Raw genomic sequence first — 9,581 nt, 5'->3', positions numbered from 1 at the left:
CCGGTATCGCAAATCAGTTTCCAGATTCACAATGCGATTCTGACTATCGCATTGCGATTTCCCAAATTCGCGTTGCGATTTTCCTAATTCGCAATGCGAATACGTAAATCGCAATGCGATTACGTAAATCGCAATGCGAATTAGGAAAATCGTAATGCGATTACGTAAATCGCATTGTGATGCGAATTAGGAAAATCGCAATGCGATTACGTAAATCGCAATGCGAATATGTAATCGCATTGCGATTTACGTAATTGTATTGCGATTTTCCTAATTCACATTGCGATTTACGTAATCGCAATGCTGAATTTCAAATTCGCAACTCGATTTCTGAATTCGCAACACAAATGTTTTGGGTATATAAATACGCAGCAGCATCAACTCATAACCTAAATCCCTAAATCGCAACTCATTCCATCTTCATCTATCACTCTCTCCAGCGACATCCGTTCCTATATCCAACGACATCCTTCCTCATCCGGTAACAGGTTTTAGTTTCGCAGCTCGTTTGTTTAGTAAATTAATTTACAATAATGAAATCATATAATGTTGATCATGTTTGGATAGATTTGTGTTTTGGAGGGTCATGGGAGAATGTTCATGGTGTTTTACAATATATGCCTTTACCCATGAATCTTCAACCAAAACTGTCATTAAAAAAGTTAACTTATGAAACTCTAATGTTACGTGTTGCAAATAAATTGAATTTAGAGCCCCTAAGTGGATTTAGGCTATCTTATCAGAGAAATGGTAAAGTTTATTTATTAACCGACAATGAAGATGTTGAACGATTCATTGCTTACATTAGTGTTTCAAGTGATGATGTTACATTGTATGTTGTTGAACCTAGAAGTAGTTAAGTTGGGTCAGTAGCGGGTAGTAATCAACTAAGTTTTTCAACCCCAGTTTATGGTGCTCAAAATTTAATGGTTCCACCACAATTTCATCACCAAGAAAATATTGTTTCACCACATTTCCAATACCAAACACAATCTCAAAACCCACAACCTTTCCCTAATCCAAATCCCAATCAACTTTCAGCACCAAATTCCGGTTTTCGTATTGACCAGTTAGACGATGATGAGCCAACAAAAAAAATTGTGAGTACTAGTCAGTATTCGAAATTTGATCTTGGTCAATACCCGGACTTTGATCTTGGTCAATACTCGGATTTTTATGATTTTTCAAAAGAAGAAACAGACCCTGCGTGTAATGATTTTGATATTGGTCAATACCCGAATTTTGATGATGAAACAGCCGTTGCCGAGGAAGATGTTATTGATGATAATGAGGAGGAAGTTACGACTGTAAATGAACATGTTGAACATCCATTCTGTAATTCATATAACACTGAAGAAGAAAAAGAAGAAGAAGAAATCCCCAAAGAAAATTCCCCAAAGAAAATGCCACGGGAGTATAACTGGAATATGCCAGAATTACTTCAGATACCGGAAGAAGAGTTGGTAAAGATAGCAGTTAATTGTCACACAAAAATTATTCGTATCAAGAAAGATGATTGTTTTGATACAAAGGAAGACTTGAAGATAGCTTTGTATACGAAATGTGTGGAAGATGGCTATCAACTAAAAGTTAACAAATCAAGCAAAGATCGTTTCGAAACAATGTCTATGATTGACAAAAACTGTATGTGGCGTATGATTGCAAAGAGGATAAAAGATTGCGAAATGTTTCAAGTTAGGACTTTTATTGATAAACATACATGTTCAAGAACCCAAGTTTTTCCTCACCATAGACAGCAAACAAAAAGGTGTTGGGTGGTTTTCTGCTGAGTTAATGTTTTTGAATGGTAGGGTATATCGGGGACAAGAAATTATGACTGACATGAATGCTCGGTTCAAGATTAGTATCTCATATTCTCAAGCTTGGAGAGCCAAATGTTATGCCTTGGAATTGTTGAGGGGGTCGCCAGAAGCATCGTTTGCCCAACTGCCGGCTTATTGTCACAATTTAAAGCTGAAAAATCCTGGGTCGATAACTCATATCAAAACAGATAGAGATGGATGCTTTGAGTTGCTGTTTATCGCCATTGGTGCTGCGGTTAGTAAATCAATATAATTTTGTTGACTCATTTTTGTTAGTTATATGCATTTCACATTTAAATGATTATATTTCTTGTGTATATGATTTTGTAGATTCGTTCGTTTATTAATTGCATGCGCCCAGTTATTATAGTTGACGGAGCACATTTAAAAGGTCGATACCTTGGAGTAAACTTATTGGCAGTAGCCATGGATGCTAACAATGGGATACTGCCAATAGCTTACGGGGTTGGAAAATCTGAAACCTTTGATTCATGGACATGGTTTATGGGGCATCTTAGGGATTGCATAGGTCCTATTAGCAATCTAACAATCATATCCGATAGGGCAAACTCAATTGACAACGCTGTTAGAAGGTGTTTCCCAGATGCTTTTCATGGACTTTGTGGTGTTCATTTGTATAGAAATCTAAAATCAAGGTCTGCTGGTATAAAAAATCACAAATGGACATACTGGAAGGCTGTAAAAGCTTATCGGGAAGTGGATTTTAATAAGCATATAAACTGTTTAAGACGTGTTTTGCCTCAGTGTGCTCAAACACTAGAAGATGTCGGGTTTGAAAGATGGTCAAGAGTACATCAACTTGGGGCAAGATATGGTTTCATGACGTCTAATAGTGCAGAATCAATCAACGCTCTATGTCGTCATTCCTGGAAATTACCCATTACTATGTTAATGGAGTTTTTTCGAGCCTCTATTCAACAGTGGTACTACAAGAAAAGAAAACATGCATGTATTATTTCTTTAAATTCGTAACTTATCATATATTTTACTAAGTATTATTTATTTGAATTTACAGGAACATTGGAACATCGTGTTACACCATGGACAGAAAAAAAAGATAACGAAACGTGTTGTGAAGTCAACGTCATGGACAGTTGAACCATGTTCAAACACTTTGTTTGAAGTACTGGATAACAAATTAAATGGGCTTGTCGATCTAAATGCAAAGACGTGTAGTTGTATGAAATGGAAAACATCTGTTTATCCGTGTGGTCATGTTATAAAAGTTTCTCCTCATCTAAACCAAGATGATTCAAGCGCATACGTTATGGATTGCTACACTACAGAAGTATATCGACAGACTTATGGCGAGATTGTCTACCCTATTCCACATCCTTCTGAGTGGGACATACCAGATGACTTACAAACAGTTTTGCCACCAGCCATGGACAGAAGGCTACCTGGCCGACCAAAAAGTCACGATCGTATACCGTCTAAGGGTGAATAAAAAGAAGAGATCGACATGTAGTCGGTGCAAGGAAAGTGGTCATACAAGGTTGACATGTGGATCACCAGTGCCATCACAATCATCTTTTCCTCTACCAAAATATGGATCCTCATCAAAATCCAAAGCTCATATGGTGTCAAGCAAAAGGCAATCAAAATCGCAATCATCTTTAAAATCCCAATCACAACCGGCTTCACCTTTTGGGACTGTTAACTTAGGTGATTTTTAAATGCAAACGTTGTATTATGTGGATTTTATGTGTGAACTTTTAACATTTTCAGTTAGGCATGTATTAGTAACTTGAGTTTGAAAATTGCTATGATATGTTCAGTTGTTATTACTTATTAGGCATTCATTTGACTATCGCAACACGAAAATGACGTTCGCAATCATCTTAATGTCTATCGCAACGCGGAAATGACTATCGCAATGCGAAATGAAAATCGCAACGAGAGAATCGCAATGCGAAATGAAAATCGCAACGAGAGAATCACAATGCGAAATGAAAATCGCAACGAGGGAATCGCAAAGCGAAATGAAAATCGCAACGCGAATTTAGTTTCGCGTTGCGATTTTCATTTCGCATTGCGATAGTCATTTTTGCCTTCAACATAATGCAGATTGAAATCAACAAAATCAACCATTACATTTCAATCAATTAAACAAGCACAAATAAGAATTATGTTCACATCAATTAAACAAATCAACTTTTACAAATCATCTTTTACAAATCAATTAAACAATCAAAAAATAAGCAATAATTCCTATTTCCTCATCTACTATTGAATCAACTTTTGCAGCCATACATCATTTTCACACAGCTCACTTCTGAGATTAACCTGCAGAAACCAAACATTTGCTCAAACAACACTTTCTACACATCTAAAACCTACAAACAACAAATTATTGAATTCTAGGTACTTAACCAAACATTTTCAAACCAAAAGCCTATAAACTTAACAATTGTTTATGGACATTTTTATAACGCGGATGCAGGTAGGCAGCGTCTCGTATATATCGATCTAGCCATATAATGCCGAAACCACAAGCCTACTACAGCTCTATCTCTATCGGTGGGAGATAGATACTTTATACTTCCTGTGATCAAACGCTCCAACGCCAAGCATACGAGAGGACCACAATCTCCTCTGGGTCCTTTCATTTGTTGTGGTGCGGTCTCGTCTCTGCTAACTGTAATATTGAGCTTCTTTGGCTTCTTGTTTCCAGAACGAGTCCAATAATTTATCGCATCCAAGAATTTAGCCAAATGAGAGCTCCATCCCTTAATAATATCTCTTAAATCAGCCAATGATATGTAATTTATCATACTGTCATATACTATTGCCTTAAGGGATGAGAGCTGAAGTTCGACGAGAAATCAATGTTTACGTTCCAAAACAGGGATAAACACCTGCAATCATAAGTAATAATTCATTCATTTGCGCACTTATTTATGAATACCTTTATACTCAATCTAAAATAAATACTAACCTTATCGACCTCCCACCATGCAGGATAAAGTTTAGCTTGTCCATTGTCCAACGCAAATGATTCATCTCGTTGATTCTTCAAGTGAACGGCATTAAAAGACGTCGGCATAATTGTATATCGTGTATTTCTTTTATTTTCCTTAAGTTTCCTAATTATTAGAAGACATGACACCCACGCATCGATATGCTGTTTTACAAAAAAAGACATATATTAGTAACTTACATAAATTTTAAAAAAAAAATCAAATTGAAATATAAGAAAAATATAAGACTTACCCCTCCATCGAAATAGCCATTGTCTTCGACCCCTAATAATATGCCCCACCAAGACCGATCAAGCAACAAATAGATATCATCGTTGAGCTTGCATATGTCAGTGAAACACCCCTGGCTCCGCTCATGTAGATAAAAATTAACTGCGGTCTTAGCCCAAAGGGTGTTATCCAGAATTGTGTCCGGTAGTTGTCTCATCTCCACTTCAGATACCGGTATGGTACTGGTCGGTAACTCATACGAGAGCCAACTCTCATCCATCATGTCCGGCACGTCAGAGGGTTTCTCAAGAATCTTACATATGACGCCATTTGAATCGGGCTCTTGAATGGTAAGAGGGACCTCTTCAACGATGACAGTGGCCTCTTGAACGGTGGGAGGGGACTCTCGAGGAATGATAGGGGCCTCTTCAACGATAGGAGTGGACTCTTGAGGGATGACAGGCGAGTCGGGCTTCTTCTTGCGGTGTCTTCGCACTATTGGGTGTACGGAGACTTAATAGCACGTGCACGCCGTCTGATGCGTGAACTCTGTCGTGCAAGAAAAACCTGACGTAAAGCATCCACCTTATCGGGCCGCTAAATAATTAAATACAAAAATCAGTAAATAAACAGACATGATATTTAAACAGTGAAAACAAAGACAAATATGTTTCAAACTTGCATTGAATTCACCCAAGTCATTATTCTATCATAGTTCACAAATGCATCAGATAACAAAGGCAAATATGTTTCAAACTTGCAACACTGTCAACTTAGTATTTGTCTTTGTCTATTGGTTGAAGTAATGCAATTCATTCAAGTTTCAATTTGCAGAAGAAGAATAGTTTCTGGAACTTAAAGTCGCAACGTGAAAAATGACTATCGCAACGCGAAATGAAAATCGCAACGAGAGAATGAAAATCGCAACGCGAAACGAAAATCGCAACGAGAGAATCGCAACGCGATTATAGTTTCGCGTTGCGATTTTTGGTTTCGCGTTGCGATTTTCATTTCCCGTTGCGATTTTTGTTTCGCGTTGCGATTTTCATTTCAACCAAAAGACAAAACAGTGTTGCTAAAATATAGTTTCAAGAATAAACTATTTCTTCTTCTTCTGCAAATTGAAACTTGAATGGATTGCATTACTTCAACCAAAAGACAAAACAAAGACAAATACTAACTTCAGAGTATTAAAGAATACACAGTTTAGCAGAATTGGCACCAAACGAACAAATTTACTTTCAACCAAAAGACAAAACAAAGACAAATACTAACTTCACAGTGTTAAAGAATACACAGTTTAGCAGAATTGGCAGCAACCGAACAAATTTACTTTCAACCAAAAGACAAAACAAAGACAAATACTAACTTCACAGTGTTAAAGAATACACAGTTTAGCAGAATTGGCAGCAACCAAATAAATTTACTTCAACCAAAAGACAAAACAAAAGACAAATACTAACTTCACAGTGTTAATAAACAGTTTAACAATATTGACAGCAACCGAATAAATTTACTAAGCAATCTAAGTGAAATGGTTAATCTAAGTGAAATTACGAGTAAATTTATCATCAAGTTAAATATGGAAAATCTTAAACTTACCTCATTGCGTAGAGTATGAACCTCATTCTGCAACGATACTACCATCTCACGTAGAGCGGCAACCTCACCACGTAAAGTAGACACCTCCACACGCCATGCACCATCGTTATCGCGTAGAGTACCGATCTCCTCACGCAAGGCATTGACCTCATCACGTAACTCCCTTGACTCATCCCGTGGAGGTGGAGGTGGAGAACAGGGAGATAGAAGTCGTGGCATCTTTGTCGGTCGCCTATCATGAGGTGATGGTGGAGAAGAGGCTCGATGATATGACGGGATAGGTGATGGCTCTCGTTGTAGAGGTGTATAGTCGGGTCGATCAGGTGATGGCTATGGGTGAGGTGATGGCTCTCGAAGTGGAGGAAGTGGAGGCTGCTCATCATTCGTGCCATCAAGAAAACGCTGACTAGCTTGCCACCAATCAGTGGCAAGCTCAGCCTCCGTGGGTGTCAGTCTCATTAATGGAGTGTTGGCCTCCTAAAAATATAAAAACTCAAACAAAGTTAAACGTCTACTATTAATAACTTGTTTATATATGATAGTATTTGTGTTAACTTACATTATTTATTGTCGCATATGGTATTAAGTCTTACCAATCCAACAGACGTTTCCTCTTCCAGGAAATAACCCTAGGAATATCATTTGAGGTTTTTAATGCATATGTCTGCATGCTGGGGAAAGCCTCGAATATCCAAATCTACAAACAATATAATAACAAACATTAGTAATTGTTAAATAATTAATTATAATTTTGAAAACATTATATAGAAATTCTTACCTTAAAGGCCCAAACAAAGCCTGACAAAGTGTATTTCGACCCATCGCCACGCAAACTTTTGCGGTCATCAAAGGCAGACGACAACTTAGTCCAGGTAGCTTTCCATATATACGAACACCACGGAAATAGATTCCATGCATTTAGGTCCTCTACCAATAATATTAGCTCCTGAGGAATAGGTTGTCTGGCCTCTCTGCCTAAAAAGCCGGCATACAAAAGTAGTAGAAGGCATACTCGGACAACATCGACGTCATTCATCCGAGTAAAACCATCTTTCTTATTAAACAATTTCTTCAGGTTGTCGACTTGTAAGTTCGGCTTCTCTATTGACTCATCAAGAAAAACCCTGGATAACCATGATGGGCGGGTGATATGACGAGTGTACTGGCCTACATCATCGTGTCCGAATCGTAGACCAATAATTAAGCAGAACTCCTTCCGCTCAAAACAAGCATACGCCGATGGAAAATGAAACCATATCTCTTCCTCACCACATTGTATACTGTCGGGTAGATCGCTAGTCATGGTCTGAAGCCACAAATGGGTGAAATTAGCATCTCCACCCGGATGCTGTACTCTCAGCCATGGCCCGAAGCAGGTTTCCTCAAACAATTTTCTTTGTGCAGGTGAAAGCTTCGAAGCAATTGTAGTGGCTAGGCTAACTTTATTCCTTAATGTCAATAAAGCCGAAAAAAAATTCTACAAAAACAATAAACATACCAAGTTAGATATACCAAAAACTACACTATGAAGATATTTAAAAAACAATAAACATAAATAGTAGTTTATTCTTGAAACTAAAATTTGCAACACTGTTTTGTCTTTTGGTTGAAATGAAAATCGCAACGAGAGAAAGAGAATCGCAACGCGAAATGAAAATCGCAACGAGAGAATCGCAACGCGAAATGAAAATCGCAACGAGAGAATCGCAACGCGAAATGAAAATCGCAATGCGATTTTGGTTTCGCGTTGCGATTTTCATTTCGCGTTGCGATTTTCATTTCTCTCGTTGCAATAGTAATTTTCGTGTTGCGATTTTCATTTTCATGTTGCGATTTTAAGTTTAGAAACTATTCTTCTTCTACATTAATTCAGACAAAACAAAGACAAATACTAACTTCACAGGGTTAAAACTAAACAGTTTAGCAGTATTGGCAGCAATCGAATGAATTTAATAAGAAATCTAAGTGAAATGGTTAATCTATTATTGAAATTACCAGTAAACTTATCATCAATTTCAATATGAAAAACTTAAAATAATGTAAAAATTTCAAAATAAATATAATTAAAAAAACTAACCCTCGGAGGTTGATTTTCCATTTCTGAATGATTGTGAGGGATTTTTGACCGTGAATGGTTGTGAGGGATTTCGTCGGCGATGGGGACGAAAATCTTCGGAGATGGGGACGGATTTCGCCGTAGAGAGTGAGAGATGGAGATGGGACTAAATTGTGATTTTAGGTTTTAGGTTATGAGTTGTGATTACGGGATATACTGTGGATGGTTCAGTTTTCGATATATTAAGAAATTCGTGTTTGGAATTTGAAAAAAAAATACGCGTTAATACGAATGGCGCTATATAAATCGTATTGCGATTTTTCCTAATTCGCATTGCGATTTACGTAATCGCGTTGCGAATTAGGAAAATCGCAATGCGAATTTGGGAAATCGCAATGCGATAGTCAGAATCGCGTTGCGAATCTGGAAACTGATTTGCGATACCAGAGATCGCGTTGCGAATTATCGATCTCATTACGGTTTAGTTGGTCATTTTGGCGAATCCAAAAAAAGTTGGTTAAAATCGTATATTATAAGGTATTTTTGATCACTGAGGTTATTTGATCCAACCGACTCTAAAGTATTGAAAGCAAATGGCCACCTTCAACGACCAATATTTGGTGTTAGGTATAGTACTTTTAATGAGAATTTATATTTGAACTTGAACTTGAACATGGGCAATAAAATAGATATACGTTATATTCAGTGAGAGTATATTATAATTCAAATCCAAACATGAATCGAAAAATTGGCGTACGAGGCAACAATTCAAACAGAAACTATAATTCTATAGTTGACCCCGCAAAGGAAAAATAAGCAAATAGTGTAAGACAAAGCACATTCCTTTTTCATATAAACTGTGCTTACTCATTAGAGAAAACTATCAGA

This window comes from Hibiscus syriacus, unplaced genomic scaffold (assembly GCF_006381635.1).
Source record: "Hibiscus syriacus cultivar Baekdansim isolate YM2019G1 unplaced genomic scaffold, ASM638163v2 tig00003715_pilon, whole genome shotgun sequence".
NCBI classification, from domain to species: domain Eukaryota; kingdom Viridiplantae; phylum Streptophyta; class Magnoliopsida; order Malvales; family Malvaceae; genus Hibiscus; species Hibiscus syriacus.
The sequence above is the reverse complement of the archived record's forward strand: the minus strand, read 5'-3'. Positions refer to the sequence as shown.